This window comes from Falco rusticolus, chromosome 1 (assembly GCF_015220075.1).
Source record: "Falco rusticolus isolate bFalRus1 chromosome 1, bFalRus1.pri, whole genome shotgun sequence".
In the NCBI taxonomy this organism is placed as follows: domain Eukaryota; kingdom Metazoa; phylum Chordata; class Aves; order Falconiformes; family Falconidae; genus Falco; species Falco rusticolus.
Window position 1 is genome coordinate 119631047 of NC_051187.1, and position 19099 is coordinate 119650145.

The 19099-nt window shown below is 42.3% G+C and overlaps 1 long non-coding RNA gene across 3 annotated transcripts in view; it reads left to right on the forward strand.

Moving 5' to 3' along the window:
* Positions 1-10: 10 nt before the first annotated feature.
* The window catches only part of LOC119152640, a 30607-nt gene continuing 11518 nt past the window's right edge, over positions 11-19099 (forward strand). For all 3 annotated transcript variants that reach the window (XR_005105831.1, XR_005105834.1, XR_005105833.1), the window contains exons 1-2: positions 11-223; positions 634-702. This is a non-coding gene — a long non-coding RNA (uncharacterized LOC119152640). The remainder of the gene's footprint in view (positions 224-633; positions 703-19099) is intronic.

A 19099-nucleotide genomic window follows, 5' to 3' on the forward strand; every position in this document is an offset into this window, starting at 1 on the left:
GGCCGTTACGGCGCAGGCGCGGTTGGGCGCCCGGCGGGGGTGCGGCAGCTCGGCCCGGTAGCTGGAAAATAACCGGCTCTGAGGGGCCTGTGTGGTCCCAGGTATCCCTCCTCAGTGGAGGGAGAGTGTCCGCGCTGCCTGCGGCTTAGCCTGGCCGTGTTCACCAGGAGCGTCCCGATGAAAGTCCTCAGGCTTGGAAGACCGGCCGAGCCGAGCTGGCAGGGTTAGCTCCTGGGGGCGGTGTGAGCTTTTTTAGTCAAAGGAACTGTTCTTCCCTCACGTGGGTTTCTCCCTCGCACTCAATAGAAAGGTTTAGCTGTTTCTTGGTTATTATATTACTAGCTGAACTAAGTTCTGGGGTGAGCTCGCACAAAGTTTGAGGGCCTCCCTTTGGCTTACTGCCTTCCATACCGAGCACGAAGTGCAGTTTTTTCCATCTTGCTTCCTCTAATACAGCGTCTAGTAATGAAGTTGCCGGGTGGTTGTCTGGGATGCACAGGCTAGAAACAGCAACGGGTGTAGGTGCGAGGGTCTGGGTGCCCAGCTTTCTCCTGTAGGGTCCCCATGGGGGAACGTGCCCAGAGCTGGCTCAAAGAGCTGTCGACTGGGTTTTGTCGTGTATTGCCCTCTCAGGTGTTCAGTTCACTGAAGGAAGAGGTGCAAGTCGAAGCTTTAAACCCTCAGTTCCCAGTCTTCTTGAAGGTACGTTTTTGGGGCTGTAGTGCTAAATTAAGTAATGTGCTGTGATAGTGGCATAGCTTCAACACACAGTGCACGACCGTAAGTAGGTTTATCACAGAGTGCACTATGGAGCAGTGAGCTGCAAGTGGTGATTCTTTGTGTCTGATACCTACTTCTTGGGTTCTTTCTATTCTGTTTCATATGAAATATAGAAGCTTTTTTGAACGCAGACTTAAATACGAAAGTTGCTTAGGACAAAAGTATTTGTTTTTATTGAAACTTTACTAAAGTACTGTAATCAAAAGGGCTTTTAATAGAAGTAGTGCTTCTGGGAACAGATTGTCATTTGTGATCAGGTTGTATTTCTCTTATAAAATGTGGGCATGGTATTTTGGCCTGCTTATATTAAGGGGCATGGGGCTTAATATAGATAGTCCTCCCTTAGCAGATACCCCAGCTATCTATATAGATCTATGTACTATGTATGTGTATGCTCCGAAAGATGGTCGAAGTCGATTGGAACAGAAGGGGGAGCTGTCAGTACACCAGGCAAAGAAGAAAGGGCGCTGTACGGACTCTAAGAGATTTTCCAGCCAGAAGAGATTGCCTCTAGAATTCCTCTTCTGCTCTTAACAGGAGTTAGTGTTCTTTTCTGATGATCTGGGAGTGGAAAAAGGGTACTTGGTCCTGTAATGATCTTGCACGATGAAACATTTAGCAGTAAGAACTCTTTCTGAGACAATCCTTTCTATTAAGCGACCAGGTCAGCATTCTCCTACTTGACTTGATCTTAATTCTTTGTCGTTAGTAAGTGGCTGCCTCCCTTAAAGCATCGGGTTTTGTCTTTTTGTCAGCTTTTTATGATGTCCTTTAAGAGGTATATCCTTTTCCTTTAATTGTCTGTAGCATCATCACTCCAAAGACCTCGCTGTTTTTCTGGCCTTCACTTTTATGAAATGTATATAACTGGATAACATGTTTGTTTCATGTAAGTGTGCTAACATGTTGTGCTCTGCTCATTACACGCCTTCGTTTGCATAGATGAAGTTAACATTCTTGCTGAGTTACTGTTTAGTTAGAAAATTATCAAAGTTGAGTGGTTTTGAAAGTAGAGCCAGGAAGATTTTATGTTTAATGGAGTAGAATCTAAGCTATAGAGGAGTAGACAAACTTTTTGGAACCATTTATTTGGAAAGGGAAAGGCACAAAAGGGAAAGCAGACCTGTCATATATAATTCCATTATTTACATTTGGTTGTTTTTCTTGCTGTGAGATTCTGCTTGTGTGTTGGTTTATTTTACTTGGAGTAAAATGCTTTAGTGGATCTGGGATGGTTCAGTCATTCCACAACTATTCTATCAGCACCCTTGTTCTCAGCTGTGTTTCTGATCTCTCAGTGCTGCTTTCAGCTGCAAGCCATGCCTTTGCAACCAAATTCCTCTTGAGTCTTTAACCTTTTTCAAAGGTACTGCAATTCCCACTTCTGTTAGCCTGTTCCACTGATAGAAATTATGCCGGTTTTACAGTGATGGTTATTGTAATTATTGCTAGAATATAGCGCAGCCTTTCTTTGAATTGCCTTCTACCACAAGAAGGTATAATGAGTGTTAAGTACAGGCAGAACTGAGAGGTAAAGGCAGAGCAGCTGGTTTAATCCATTTGTAAATTTAATTCTTAGCTACATTGGTTTTTTTTGCAAAAATGTTCTTTCCAACTATTTTTTCTGCTGAAATAACTTCTGAACTGTGAGTCGGATTGGAGTTTTAAAAAAACACAAGTGAAGAAAATCAGGAGTCAACCTCATTCCATCACCTGTCCTTAGCATACTCTTCTTAACATAAATCTTTCTTTAACCTGAGTCACTAATGCATTATTGGGCAGAGCCCTGATTGGTAGGCCTCTTGGCAGACCTGCAAACCTACTTCTTAACAGCAAACTCATCCTTTCTAAGGCTCTTGGTCACCGTTAGCTTGGATGAGGTTACTCAGGACTGCCATTGTCTCATCTATGTTCTTTAATGTGCTGGCTGTGATGCTTTTTCAGCTGAGTGGGAAGCCTTTTTAAGAAGCTGAAACAGCTCAAAATGTGGGTTTTTTCAGCAGGATTAGGTTTTGTTCAGTGCCCTGAATTAGGTCAGCGTGTGATTGTGCCAGCAGTAGTGCTGGTGCAATGGACGGGGCAGGACTGCAAAATGGGAGCAAGAGGGAAGGTGGGACAGTAGCAGCTCTCTCTTGGATGGGCTGATGTTGCTGTGGAATTCCACCCAAAGGCAGAAGGCAGTGAGATGAAGCCGAGCAGGGGGAAGAGCACCCTACATTCTTTTCCATTCCATTCCATGACATTATTACATACACATTACATGTACATTATTACAGATGCATCATTACATTAGGCAGTTAAGTCTGCTGTTTCCATATAGGACTTTAAAAATGTTGAGTGACCTTTTTGTGTTGTGTTTTATGGAGAATTTATGATAAAATAAAATCCTTCAGCTGTGTTGAGTAGAGAGTGCTATTCTCACATTGTCTGTGTCCTTTTGGCTCTTTCATTTAGATTTTGTTTATGATGTCAAAGTAGCAATTAGAGCTGGTCAACAGCACTTGGTGTCTAAGGTGAAACAAAGTAACATTGTTTTAACAAATTTGTTTTTGTGGGCTAGCTGACTACACCTGGTGCCAGGCATCAGTGATGAATTTTCCTTCTGTAGTTAAGGTGAATTTAAAATGTGAGGGAACGTCTTCAAGCTCCATTACCTCACCAGATTGTTTACATTCTTGTGTGCTTTTCTATTCCTAGCTACTCTATTAAAAATGGAATTCATCCTTGGGCAAGTATGCTCTCAAGCAGCATTCAGACTCAGCCACTATAGTGAACTGGTGCGGGTCCTTCGCACAGAATAAATTGTCTTCAGTTTTGGAGAAGATAATTGGCTTTTCCATTTCCTTTCAACTGGTAATTCAGTTGTTTATTTATTTCTTTCTTGACATTCAGATGCAAAGCTGTTGAAGCTGGCTGATGCAGACATGATTGTTTCCATCCTCTGTTTCTTCCTCTGCTCTGTGACAGGACTGATCATGTGGCTACACAGTGAACCAGATCAAGGAGTTGCTTTTGGCTGGGGAAAACAATTTTTGTTTGTTTGGAGGTTGTTTGGGGTTTTTTTTGGTTAGACGGCCCTGTGAATCACACTGCCTGATAAACAGCTTGCTGGCTACTTCTGTGCCAGGGAAGCGCTCCCAAAGAGTTACTCTGGCTAGGGCAGGCTAGCATCCAGGATGCAAGGAAGTGCATTGACTTAGCACTTCACCTTCTCCAGTGTTTGCCATCTTGTGACTATGATCTTAAACAGTTCCCTCACTGCCTGCCAGCTTTCATTGTTGGAATAAAATATGCAAGTGGCTTGTAATCAAGCTGCACTTTCTCCTTCAGAGGAGGGTCTCAGGACGTCGCATGCAGTCATCCAGTCCTTCATGCGCGTAAAATGGATTGTGGATAAGTGTGTGTGTCAATTGTTGAGAATCCTTAAGTGTAAAATGGAAGCTGTGTGACTAAATAATCTGGTTTGTGGAGCTGTGCCACATCAACAGTCATCACTGGTTTGAGTAATTAGGGTGGAAAATTAGGAAAAATAAGACTTTCAGTTTAATTTCAAGGCTGGATTTTTAACCTGAACAGCGATGAGAAAAGTTGTGTGAGTAGATTCATGTGCCAAAAGTATGACTGATATATATTGATGTTGGAGCAAACTAAATAGCTAATAGTATAAAAAATGTGCCGCATGACTATACAGAAGACAAAATTTGTAGGTAGAGGTAATACCTTTTTATATTAGCCACTGCTGGAAAAGTGTGTGTGCTTTAGGGCACAGGGACTGGTTTCCCTGAAGTGCTGTTGCATAGTGCGTAGCATATTTGGGGTTGCATAGTAGTTAGGAGGTTATAAATAGGAAGTCTTCTGAAGAAGATCGTGTTTCTTGCATAAGATTGGGAGGTAGGTGTCATTGTTTAGTTTGGCTTATTTTTCTTTCATGTCACATAGTCCCCGTTAAAATGGGAGCCAGAGAGTCTTTGGACTTTCATCGGCTGGGTAACTGCTCCTTCTATAATTGTCAAGCCAGCAACATGCCAGTGATATGATACTTTCCTCTGATTAAAAAGAAAATTGAATCAATATTCTCTTGTTGGGTTGAATTTATGACTACAGAGGTCAGCATCTGCTGTAAGCAGAGCTTGCAAGATGAACTAGCGATGTAATAAATCCCTTGCTAACTCTTTCTGTCAGAAAGCGAATATATATCTAATCCTGTTCTCCATGCCTCGGTGTTGAAGGAAATGCTAGCTTAAAGTCTTTTAAAAATAGTTTTAAGATAGTAATAGGACTTCCTTAAAACAGGGCATGCAGGCCTTCTTTCAACTTCATTGCACAAAAAAAAGTGAAGATTTAGAGGGTCCTTCATCAGTGGAGAGCTCAGATTAGCAACAAGAATAAAAAGGAGCTGAGGAGGAAGGATGATGAAAAGCAAAACTAGAATATACGGAACACAGAAATTGGGAGAAAGAGAAGTCATCATCCCTTCATGCCATTCCGCTTCATTCAGGCGACACCGTAACCTTCTAAAGCTGATGGACCTCTTCCAGCCCAGCCTGGGGAGTAAGGGAGTGACGACAGGTTTTTGAGCAGAAGGTGAACAAGAATTGTCAAGAGTGTTTTAACTTGCAGCGGAGGTGATGGTTCAGAGCACTGTGTATGTGTTGGTGCGTTACGCCTTAGACACAGCATTAAGCAGTGAAAATGGTTATTTTAGATCTGATGTCTCTTGGCTGCACTGACGAACTTTATGAGCATGGATAATTGTCTTTGCTATTGAAATCCATCTCTGTGTGTCACAACTGATGCAAATCAACTTCGTCCTTGAACAGAGTGGCAGAGGTGCAGTGTCAGTGGGTTGCAGAAATGTCCATGCAGGTAGAGCTCAGGTCTTTAATTAGCCTACTTGTTCAGAATATCTCCTGATATCTAATTTGTTCTCATTAAAAAGGGCAGAATTTACTTCAATTTACATTCTCACTGAGTCAGAAAAGCGAGCAGAAAGTTTGAGTGGTAGAGGCTGCTTGGCACGCCTTGTTTAATAGTTATTTCATGGGTATAGCATTAGGTGAGGCTGCAATGCATTCGGACTGTGTATGGTTGGTACCAGTTCGGTAGGCTGATAAGCAGAGTATTATTCTTAGTACGATCTTGTAACTTGAAGATACAAGTTCTTTTGAACATGCAGTCTCTGGATGGGTTATTTTGCGCTAGCTCATTGTCATGAAAAGAAAAAAAATAAAATTAAGGTGTCCTGTGGCTTTTCCTGATCTGTTGTACATGGATCAGGTATATGCAAAAAACATCTTATGTCATGCAGACAGTATGATCTGAGGTTGTTTTGGTCTGGGCTAATTACATTGGTCTGACCACTGGTTCCAGTACTCAGGCATAACTAATAGTATGTATGCGATACAGCTGTTTTTCTGTGTGTTGTGATTGTAAGCAGCCAGTAATTAAACAATTTCTGGTGAAGTATTTCATAGTCAACATGTGAAGAAGATCAAATTGACCCTGTTTTTATTTTTACCTTTGACATTACAAATATAAAAGGTTTTGCTGGGTCAGACCAAGAACACACTTTTTATTTTAGCAGGCCTTCTTCATTGTGATTTTCTCAATTAAAAAACAAACAAACAAACCCAAACAACAGACCTTGGATTTCTGGTTGTAGCTCTTAATTTTAACAAGCCCCATTTAAATAAGAAAGACTTACTTGTAAAACCTGAAAGCAGCCAAAGCATTTGTAAAGCTGTATTAAAGAATATGACGGATAAACATGTTTGCACACTGACACTAGGAAAACTCAGAGGGTGTTCAACCACAGGGCATAAAGTTACAGTTTACAAATTGTAATCTGTCATTATTGATTGTTCTGCAGCTTTGCTTGCATCTTGTCACAAATGCTCATGACACTAGTAGTTCCACATATTTAGTGCAGGTACATATTTATCTCTTATTGCTGCTTTTGACAGATGCAAGGAAGCTTTCTCAGATTTATCTGGTAGCATAGTGCCAGTCTAGACAACAAAAGTTGAGTCTTTTCAAAACCGTTGTTGGCGTATCCTGGGTAAATGATGAGTTGTGAGCATGTAATGATCCATCAGCTGTGGCTTTTATTTGACAGTTAGGACTAAATAAAAAAATCCACTTGGTTTTGTTTTTCTCCTTCAATGACACTCAAGTGTCATGAAACATTAATTCTTACTGGCATATTTTTTTTTGTTGTGATGAATGTTGGTTCCTGGTGCTATTGCCAAGTGGAATTTGGCTTACTGTTTTGTACAGCACATGACTTCAGCAAATCATATCCCACTAAACTTTAATCACAATGGGTCCTTTTTGTCAAATGCAAGGGGCAGTTGGAGAGATTCTAAAAAATGAAGTTGTGATACTTCAAAGGTTTCTTTCTTGTTTGAGGAGGAGAAGGGAAAGATTGAATAAGGCAGCCAAGGGCTTTGTAGATAGATTCCTCCCCTCTGCCCCTTCCTGTCACCACCCTTGCAATACTTTTGCAATACTTGATTTCTATAGCTAAGCAAACTACTATTAAGGCTGCTTCACACCTGCCTTTGTAATCTGACCATCATGGAAGTTGTTAAATGAGAACAATGCTTCCTATTCACTGATTTGTATTCACGCTGCTCAGATAGTCAAGCAGTAGGCCAATGGTCAAGCTAATGCTTTGGAACCTTAATTTACTAGTCTGCATGGTGCTGATGTCTATTTCTCTAATAGCATACTGACAAACAACATTTATGACCTCAAGTGTTTATTTTATCAGTATAAACAAGCCAAGCTTTTCTATTCTCATATGGCGGGTATGTTCTTTGTTCCCCAGGTCAATCTGTAGCTTTTCTCTGCACTTCCTATGTAGTGAATTTATCTTTTTCTTATCATGAGTTGTTAGGGCTGTTGCTGGTATTAAATTAACACTTAGTGCTACTATTCCTTTTCTTTTACTAGAAATACTTCTGATTCTTCAGAAGATCTCACTTTGCTTTTTCAGTCCTGTTATACTAGCAGTTTATAGTCTTCATGAGATCAGCTATTACATTCAAATCCTTCCTTCATTGCCATTCTTCAAATTTAGAAACATCTTCAAATAGCATAATTATTTTTGATTCATCCACAAATGCATGATCCTTCACTGTGTATTACTGGATTTGATTTCATTTCTGTTATTGAAATTCTGAGGGTCATCAGATACATCATCTATGATACCCAGCCCTCTGTTTTTATGATGGCTTCTAATTCTATGTTATCATTAAAGTGTATTCTTCCTTCCCGCATGTTTTTATAAGAGGGCCATTGATAAACTTTTCAATTTCAAATTTTGATGAAAAGCAAGTTTAAGCCTTCTCTGTACTTAGGTTCCAAAATCTTCCTAGCAAAGAATTGTATTTTTGATGAACTGAGATATCGGCAATAGCTCCATGATTATTTTCTATGAACAGGTTTTTTATGGTGGTTTGCGAGTTGTCAGTCCAAATTTCAAGTAGTGTCACCCCTCTCTGGCTCACTGTACTTACGGCAAGTACTTTGCTTGAACTTCAGTTTCCTTTGATCTGTTGAATTGTTTTCTCATGCTGACACTACATTCTGTAATATTTCTCCTTCTAATCCTACAAGACACTTTAGCCTTATTTAAATCTGATTCTCCCTCTTCTGGACTTTTTACGCTACCTCAGTGAAGTATCTGAACCCAGTTTGGAATCCCCTAATTGATTTGACCCTGTTTAATCTACAGTAGTTCTTAATTATTTGGTCTCTTATATCATCAACACGTTGTACAGACTCAACAACAAAACTAATTGGGTTAGAATTTCAGCATTAATTATTAAATGATATTTGTCTTTTGGGATCCAAAGTTTATACCAGCCTTTTGCCAGACATATGTTACTAAAACATGCTCAAACCAAGACAGAAATAAAGAAATCTCTCCGTGTTACTCTGCTGCAGCTGCCATGACCAGACATACTCAAACTGTGCTGTTTTCTACACAGAAGAGAAGGAAGAGTGTGGGCAGTGTGTTTGCCTGAGGGACCCACAGCTCTGCAATTCCATCTCCAGGGATCTCATTTCCATACTAAACATGTCAAATGACAATGACTCTGTCTTGCCTTTAGCTAGGTTGTCTCAGTGGTTAATTGCCTCCACTTTAAATGTATGCATTTATTCTAGAGTGACTTTACCTAACCTTAGCTTCAAGCTATTTAGCTTTTTGTTTCTTTTCTGCTAAAATACAAATCGCTACCATCATCCTGTTTGAACAAAAATGCTAGGTGGTACTAAGTCAAATGCTTTTCTAAAGTCTTAAGGTTGTGGTGTTATATTTGGATTGTCATAGGCCTTCTGACTGAACCAAGGAGCACACCTGCGGTGTTTCGTGCCACTTCTGTGACATTGTGTGACTGGTGTTTGCGGTGCTAATACCCTTTAACTCTTTCAAGTCTTTTACTTTGGTCCGCACTGATGTCTGATTAAGCCATCCATATCTCGGGTCATTCCATTAGCCTTTTAAAAATATTATTGTTATATTAATTTTTTAGTAGTTTTCTGAGGATTCCCCAAGTTTCAGCAGCTTGAATAAGCTCTTTAGTTGTGGAGTGGCTGGAAGAAAATGAGCATGTTATGAGCAATCCAGACCGAACAACTTGGTTGTAATAACGGGCCGGGGCTGTAACAAGCTGCAGCTGCTGTGAAGGGCATCTGCAAGGCCAAGAGAGGCAAAGAAACTGTGTAATCGCAGAGAGATAAGAGAGTTGGACTGAAAGATGAGAACAAGCAGGATGCCTGCATAAGGGGGGAGCAGCGTGTGGGCACCACACCGGGACCAGTCACAGGGGAGGTGGGAGCGTGTGAACGAGTAGTTTTAGCCTGTCACCTTCTGCATAACAAAGCCTGCGTAGCGTGTGTATCTTGCTGAGAGTATAAATTGCTGTAATTCTTTTAATAAAGTGGCACTAACTTGATCACATTGGTCATATAAGTTGTGTTCGAACCTTCTGCGTCAACAAGTGGCACCCGAACGGGGACCCTCTTGTCCGTGCTTCCAGGAGCGAAGAGGCGGCTCAGAGGGGGCAGAAGCAGCCGGCCGTAGCAGGTGCTGCCCCGGTGCCTGGAAGACGCTTGAGCACAACTGTCGGAATCTTGCCCTGATCAGGTGAGTGGTCATGGAGGAGATGGGGTCCACGCTAAGCAAAGAAGAAGTAGCAGTAGTTAAGCTCCTCTGACATATCCTGTCCAAGAGAGGCTTATCTTATGATGAGGGAAGCCTGAAGAGGTTGCTGTCATGGGCTTGGCAGCGTGGATTAATCCCCTCAGTGAGTGCAGCCTTTGAACTAGATACTCGGGGAAAAGATTGGCACAGCACTGCAGGAGGACATTAGTTCAGGCTCTAAAGACAGTGGGAAATTCTCCACAATGTGGAGATTGATCCTAGAGACTCTGAAAGAGATGAAAGCAGAACGACAGTCTACCACATCTGCTTTCGCTGCCCTGTCGGCAGAAGCTGAAGGCGCTAGTGCAAAAGACTCTGCTACTGCTATGACATTCTCAGGATCCTTATTCCCAAAAGCCAGGACAGGGATATGTCGCGTGTAGCAGTAGCGCGGCTAAAGGGCCGAGAGCCAAAGGAGATGAATCTGCCACCACTTGTATCTCCTGGTCCAAGTTCGAGAGAACAGTCCCCGGAACGCGCGTGCAACGTCTCGACAGAAGATGGCTCCCATCCACCTTTGCTTCCGTCACCCCGATCGGCGTCTGCAGAACGTCGCTGTGGTTTGGAGAATGTGCAGCTGCAAGATCTCATGAAAAAATTGGAGCAACTTGAGATGCGGCTCAGCCTGTTCCTACAGCACCGCCACTATCTCCCTTCTCTACTAATCCTTTTTTATGGGGTGGAGTGGGGGTGGGCGGTTCTGGGAAGACATTAGCAGCGGGACCGCTACCACTGCCGGTTCCAATGGGAAGCGTGGGGGGTAATAGTAATCCAGCACGTCGATGGCGGGTGGTTATTTGGGATGCAATTATAGAGGGGCAATTTGGGCAGCTTGGGCCAATGGCATTTCCTGTGATAGTAACATCACAGGGTGTCGAGTGGGAACCCTTAGACTGGAAGGTAATTTAAAAAGCGAAATTAGCAGTAACACAATTTGGGTTGAAATCTCCATATACTAACTCAGTAATTCAGCGTATTTTTACAGCAAATTTATTAACTCCGTATGATGTGCGTACGGTTGCACAAACTTTGTTAACGGCTTCTCAGCAGGTCCAATTTTTTCAACGCTGGCAGGCAGCGTGTGATGCTGCTGCGGCCATGCCTCGTCAGCAAGGGGATCCGCTGTTTGGAGTCAGTGCCCAAATGCTGGCAGGCGCCAGCCCCTTTGCTAACCCGGAGTGGCAATTGGGATTCCAACCTGAGGTGTTACGATTAACACAGGAACTGGCTCTGAAAACATTTTTTATCCTCCATAATGACAAAATAGCGCCAAGATTTATGGGGATAAAACAGGGACCTACAGAATCTTAGTTTTTAGACTGTGTGCTGCTCTCATGAGTAACCCTGATTTGAGCGAGGATATGAAAGCAAAATGTCTTGATAGGCTTGCTTATGATAATGCTAATGAAAAAACTAAGAAAGCTTTAAGCCTCCTACTACGGGGGTTGTCAGCTGCTCAGCTGTGGGAGGCGGCAGAAAGAATGATTGATCAAGAAAAAGCTGCCTTTATAGCTGCCGCGGTAGGAGCTGCAGGGAAGCCGCTTGTGCAAGGAAAAAATAATAACGGGAAGCAAGACAGACAATGTTTTAATTGTGGCAGGATGGGGCATATCAGATCACAATGTCGTGTTCCAGGCGCACAGCAAAAGAAATGGTGTGTGCGGTGTCGGAAAGACAATCATAACACTAGCGATTGTCGGAAAAAGGGAAATGAGACGTGGAGCGCGCCTCGCCCTCGTGCTATGACACAAGTCCAGGGTGCTTGGACCGCTGCTCTGCCACCGCCTCTGGAAGCACCGGAGTGGACCTGGCAACAGCAGTAGCTGTTACTTACCGACACCACAGTTCAATTTGTTGATTCAAATCTTGTGGGATTTTTGGGACATGGTTTAAGTGCCTTATTAATTGGGTGTTCTTCACTATCTAGGAAAGGTGGTTTTGTGGTCCCAGGGCTTATTGATGCTGATTTTGAGGGACGGATTAAAATAATGGTTTACACACTAACTCCCCCTATAACTATTAAGGAGGGATCAAAAATTGCTCAATTAACTCCTTTTGAAGCAAAAGTGCCTAACGCAGAACAACAGAAAAGGGGGATAGAAGGTTTTGGGTCTACCGGTCAACCCGATGTTTTGCTAGCCATGGACATCAGTCGGGGAAAGCTGGAGGAGCGAATGGAAATGAGGCACCCTAATGGGCAAGTGTGTAAATTGCAGATGATTATAGACACTGGAGCTGATGCAACGATTTTACATTTTTTTAAGTGGCCTAGGCAGTGGCCTCTAATGCCAGCGGGTACCGGCTTTGTGGGGGTTGGTGGGACTCAAGCTACCTTTATCAGTAGAGATCTAATTGCATTTATGTTCTCCGATGGTAAGGTAGTAACTACACGCCCCTATGTAACGCACTTACCTGTGGCACTCATCGGAAGAGATCTGCTTTGCCTTTTTAGGAGCGGCCACTGTTGAGCAGCCAATTCTAAAACTCAGCTGGAAAACTGATGATCCAATTTGGATTGACCAGTGGCCACTAAAGCAAGACCGGCTGCAGATTGTTAATAATTTGGTGCAGGAACAATTAGATGCTGGACACATCGTGCCTTCAACTAGTCTATGGAACACCTCGATTTTTACAGTCCCAAAGAAATCTGGGAAATGGTGTCTGTTACATGACTTATGAGCAATCAATGCTGTTATGTGTGATACGGGCGCCTTACAACCCAGGCTACCCTCCCCGGTTATGTTACCAGAGGATTGGGATTTGGTGATTATCGATTTGAAAGACTGTTTCTTTACAATTCCTTTACATCTGGAGGATGCTGAAAGGTTTGCTTTTACAGTGCCACTGATAAATAAAGCAGAGCCAGTGAAAAGATATCGCTGGGTGGTGCTACCGCAGGGAATGAAAAACTCGCCTACGATGTGTCAATTGTTTGTTGCATGGGCTTTAGAACCCATTCGTAGGCAGTATCATCATTTACTTATTTATCATTATATGGATGATGTTTTGGTAGCAGGAAAACAGCTGGATTCTGAGACGATTTTACGACAGCTCACACGTAGTCTTGGAAAAAGGGGGCTGAAGATAGCTCCAGAGAAAATTCAAAAGAAAGGGCCATGGTTGTACCTGGGCTGGATCGTTACAAATGGAATTATTCGACCCCAGAAAGTGAAAATTAACGCAACAACAGAAACACTGTCTGATGTGCAAAACCTAATGGGAGATATCCTGTGGGTTTGTAATATCTGTGGGATTATGAACGATGATCTGAAACCATTGATGCCGCTCCTGGGAACAGCTGCGCAGGCTCAGGAATGCCATCAATTGAATGAGGATCAGCAACAGGCGTAGCAAGTGATCACTAATAAGATAGTGACAACTGATGCTCGCAGACGATTAGATGACCAAGCTCTTTCTTTTATGATAATTAACTCAGGAGGTGAGCGAGAACACCCATTAGGGATTATTATCCAGCTGGGAGAAGGGAGACCGTGTTTATGAATTTTGGAATGGGTTTTTCTCCCCCTCCAGCCCAGAAAAACAGTTGTGACGCGCCCTGAATTGTTTTCACAGCTTCTTATTAAAGGCAGGCACTGAATTGTAGATGTCTCAGGCCTAACTGTATTTGGACTGGTTGTTGTCTGCTTCAACAGAATTTCAAATAGCAGCTGCTGATTTTTTGTGAACTCTTACTGACAGTTACCCTTTGGACAAACTTTTGCCGTTCTTATCTCATCAGCGACTGAACATTTGCCTTTGCAATCGGAGGTTCCTGTAAAAGGGATAACTGTTTTTACTGATGCTGGACCAAAATCTCGGAGAGCTGCAGTCACCTGGAAAGTAGGAGAAACTTGGGAACGTAAACTACTCTCTGGGGTGACTGGAGACTCTTTACAGACTTTAGAACTCCAAGCTGGTTTTTGGGCATTTCGGCACTGAATTCCGGAACCTGTCAATGTGGTATCAGACTCATTATATGTTGTGGGTACGGTACAGCGTTTAGAACATAGTATGGTGAAACCTGTGTGACATCCTGTATTGTGTACTCTGTTGTTACAGTTGCTAACGCTTTTGAACCAACATTGGGACGAATATTTTATTGTGCATATTTGCAGTCATCAGAAATGTGGGAGTATAGCTTTAGGTAACGGTCAGGCTGATCAGCTTGTCGCTCCAGCCTGGACAGGTCCTGTTGTTAAAACCTTTGAACAAGCCAGGTTATCACATGAGTTTTTTCACCAGTTGGCGAAAGTTTTGGCCAGGCAATTTCACATTCCTGTGGCTGATGCTAGAGAGATTGTACAGTCCTGTCCTGATTGCCAGAAGGCAGGACTTGGCCTTGGTTTGGGGGTGAACCTTCGAGGACTCCAACCCCTACAACTTTGGCAGATGGATGTAACTCATATCCCAGAATTTGTCAGGCTTAAATATGTGCCTGTTTCAATTGATACCTTTTCCCCAGCACTCTGGGCAATGGCGCAAGCTGGTGAAACAGCACGGCATGTAATTAAACATATGCCTGCACAGATCAAATCTGGTAATGGCCTGGCCTATATTTCTCGGAACTTTACTCATTTTTGTCAACTTTGGGGTATACGTCATATCACAGGCATAACATGCTCCCCCACGGGACAGGCCATTGTGGAACGAGCGCATCAAACACTGAAAGCGCTTTTGCAAAAACAAAAAGGGGGAGAGGTATTGGGCCCAGCAGAGCGCCTTGCAAAAGCGATATACGTATTGAAGTATTTGCGGTTTACAGGTGATAGAAATGAACCGCCAGTAATAATACATAGTTTGGGTTTGAGATCTGGGGTAAACCAGTGTGGAAATAGTGGTTTTGTTCAACATGGAGATGCCGCTACAGGAGAATGGAAGGGACCTGCGGAACTAAAAATGATGTGGCGAGGATATGCTTGTATTGTTACAGATACCCGTGTTAGATGGATTCCGGGTCGCTGGGTGCGGCCCTGGAGAGGAGATCTTAAGAATAATGAAGTAGAGGATCAGGTTTAATTTTGTATGTTTTACAGGACATGAGTCGATGTCAACAGTAGCCTTACGTTCTGAGGCACTTCAACGACATTAACATCAACTGAACTTGGCATCTTGACCCCGTTGCTGGCAGCATGACAGCCGGCAAACAGTGAAGCTTTTGGTCTTTTGCCAAATTTGCCGTTGTGTCATGCAGCTGTGCGAACGCAGCCGCTCAGCACAGAGCAGACCAAAGAAAACGGCACAGCTTGTCGAGAGCGTGTCTGAACTGTTGACCTCGGGTTTTAATACATTGCGCGTGGTGTGACAAGAAGACTGGGAGAGTCACACGTGCATGTGATTGGGATAGTGCGGTTAAATGTCACTCGTGTAGTGATCGGGTTGTGTTTTATTCTGAAGCGAGCGGGTTGTCTGACTTTGTAGGTGTGTCAGCATATCAGTAATCTGCTATTAATATAGAAAGGCAAGCACAAATACTTAGAGGATAACAGTAGTTTTTTGAGGCTTTAAGCTTAATTGAGGACCTTGGGCAGAGGGTTTTAGCAGAAATTAGTTTCAGGCTTTTGAAATGCTTAGCTTTGCAGTGTATTAATAGAACAACAAGATAGTTGATAAGGTTTGTGGACTCGGAATAAACATTCCTCGAAGCTGGCAGGTGCATCAGAGCAATTGGAAAAAGGAGGTAAAACGATGGCAACACCTTAAAAGTGGATCACAGTTATGTTAATTTTTTTTCTACCAAGTAGTGAGGGGATTTTTGACATTTTACCCAGAACGAATATTTGGGTAACAACTGGGGTAACAGATTTTTGTCTGAGTTTGCAACAAGCGGATAACCCTTTTCAAACCTGTTTGATTAGTATTCCATTAATATCAGTAGGAACCATGAAAGATCGCGCAGATCTATTCGAACCTTTGATGATACATGTAACGACAACATACAGCTGCCATCATTAGCCACTGTTATAGCCACATCCTTTTTCCTCCCAGAAGGAATGTCAGACATAAATGCCAAAAAAAACCCCAAAACCAACAAACAAACGTAGATTAGCATGTTGGGGCCAGAAACCATTTAATTTGATTTCACAAAGGATAAGTGAGCTACTTACTGATGTAGTTAGTGTTAGACATGATACTTTGCAGAATAGAGCTGCCATAGATTTTTTTTATTGTTAGCAGACAGACATGGTTGTGAAGACTTTGAAGGGATGTGTTGCTTCAATTTGTCTGATCACTCAAGAAGCATAACTCAGCAATTGGCAGCACTGCACGAGAATATGAAGCATGTTACTGAAGGACGTGATCCTTTTTCTGGTTGGCTCAGCGGTCTTGGACTAAGGGGATGGTTGCAGGCTGCAGTTAAAGGAGCATTGGTAGTGTTGATAGTGGTTTTGATTTTGATATTGTTTCATCCCTGTTTGCTTCAATGTTTGCAACGCATGATGAATGGGTTAATTAAACGGATGTTTGAGAATGGGGTCTGGATTGCTCAAAACAAAAAGGGGGATTTGTGGAGTGGCTGGAAGAAAATGAGCATGTTATGAGCAATCCAGACCGAACAACTTGGTTGTAATAACGGGCCGGGGCTGTAACAAGCTGCAGCTGCTGTGAAGGGCATCTGCAAGGCCAAGAGAGGCAAAGAAACTGTGTAATCGCAGAGAGATAAGAGAGTTGGACTGAAAGATGAGAACAAGCAGGATGCCTGCATAACGGGGGAGCAGCGTGTGGGCACCACACCGGGACCAGTCACAGGGGAGGTGGGAGCGTGTGAACGAGTAGTTTTAGCCTGTCACCTTCTGCATAACAAAGCCTGCGTAGCGTGTGTATCTTGCTGAGAGTATAAATTGCTGTAAGTCTTTTAATAAAGCGGCACTAACTTGATCACATTGGTCGTATAAGTTGTGTTCGAACCTTCTGCGTCAACATTCAATAATCTCTGTATTTGGAAGAATGGAGAGGTGGAGTCATTTACATAAATAACCTCAGATTATTTTTCCCCCCTAAATTTTATTGCTTGAGATATGTGCCAGTCTTTGTTCTGTATTTTGTTCCACTTTAAGTCTAGGGCCAAATGCTCAGTTTCATTTTAATAATAAATGAAGGCCATTGAGTCCTCTGGACAGATATTTCCCATTGAGACAAATCCGCTGCTTGCAATGTGTAATAAGCACTTTTTAAAATCTGAATTGTGATTTGAGTTAACCTAAAAACTGTCCAGTTTTGCATGAATATATACAGGTCAATTTTGTTTCACAGTGTTCTACTTCCCAGTCCAAGAACAGCTTATCAGCGCAACAATTGGAAACCGTAGGCGATCTCTTTTGTCATAGAAACATTACGCTCTACAATAGTGATGCTCTGTTGAAGCTGTTCCCTTCACTGTGTTTACTTATATAGTGCCAAGTGTTCTAGAAAAAGATTAGTTTGAAAGTCTGTAGTTTTTCTGGTGCAATACAGACATGGTCAAGCTGACACCTTGCATTTGGTGAGTGGTGATTTGCGGGCTGTTATTAACAGTATTCTGCTAAGTGTTATTCTCTAACATGAGAAGGCGGGAGTGGTTTGGAGAATGACTCAATCGTATCTTCCCTCATCCCCTGAAGAGCTGGGAAAGGTGGCTGTGCTTTTGAAGAAAGCTCATTTAGACGACATGGCAAAGTTTGATGAGATCTTTGTTATTTCAGATTTAAATATTTTAAGTTTGCATAACTTCTCTCACTTGTGACTGCTTTAATATGCAAGAATGCTAGAAATAACATGTTCGGCACTGGTGAAGGGAAGAAGGAAAGGAAATGAACCACATAATGGATCGTTCATTCTCTTAAGACAATTAAGGTGTGGCACAGGAAGGTGTTGAAAGGATCTCTGTCTGGTTCTGCTTTGATGTGTTAACTTTATATCCTAAATATTAGAATAAATCATGCCTTAGTTTCACAGGCATATGCACAGGAGATTGCTGTGACTGGCTAGGGAGTGAGCTCATTGCAGCGTGCTTGTGCAGGGAGTGTATTTCTGCAGCGCTGCAAGCTGTTGGAGCAAAGAAGGGTAGCAAAGCAATCCAAGCACCAGGGCTTGTCCTGCCAGTCTGCCCGTGTGCCTTAGCAACCTGTTAAAGTAAATGCAATTCTGTGAGACGTTGTCATTGGAAACCAAGTCTAACAACGACAAGAAGAAAACTTACTTAAAACCCGAAGTTTGTAATTATGCAGCCACAAAACCTTAGTGGGGTGTTTCCTGGCCTGATACCATTGAAATGCATATTTTGTTTTTCTGTTTATGACTCCCCTGTGAAGGAAGAACCCCTTCCAGTTACTGTCTCAGTGACACCACACAAGCAGTTTTCTCCAATATTCTTCATTCTGGATGGTAACACTAGAAAAATTGGGCAGGGAAGGACTGATTTACTCAAAACATAAAATTGAGTCCAATCCAGTTTATGTTTGCAATGCTTTTTATTGTGTATTTTTTATTCATTTATTTTATTCAAGTACATGATCATGAAGCTTGGATGCCTCTCTTTCACTGAACTGTGTTTCTACAAAGAATATAAAATTTTATCAAATTAAAAATTTGTTTTGCTGCCCACCCACACAAATGCTTTCTGCGTTAACCTTTCAGTAAGAGAGCTGAGCTTTGCTTTCAGAGATGAGAAACCTTGCTCTTGTTATTTAGAATTATCTGTCTGATGAAAACTTGAGTGGCGAAAAGCAAAGTTTCTGTCAGTAACAATTCATTACTGGATGCTTGTTTCAGTCTGGCATTTCAGCGGTTGGTTTGTGAATTTTGGAACATACTTACTGGATGTTTGCTGTTTACAGTGGTCTGCAGTCTTCACATAGTGCTTTTTATGTTAAACGTAGTAATGTAATAATTGCAATAAGTACGTCTTACAGAGGAGCATAAAAAGGTCTTGCCACTTTCGTGCTTTATCTTAAAAGGCACCATGCCAAAATTCATGAGAACAAAACCTCTGTATCTTGATTATACTGAAGTTTGGAGCAAATTCACTAAAAGTTTTTACTCTTGACTGTGCTCCTTTGGGAGCATATGACATACTCCTGATGGTTATTATCCACACCTTCAGTGTCTGTAAATTTATTTTTTTTCCTAAGT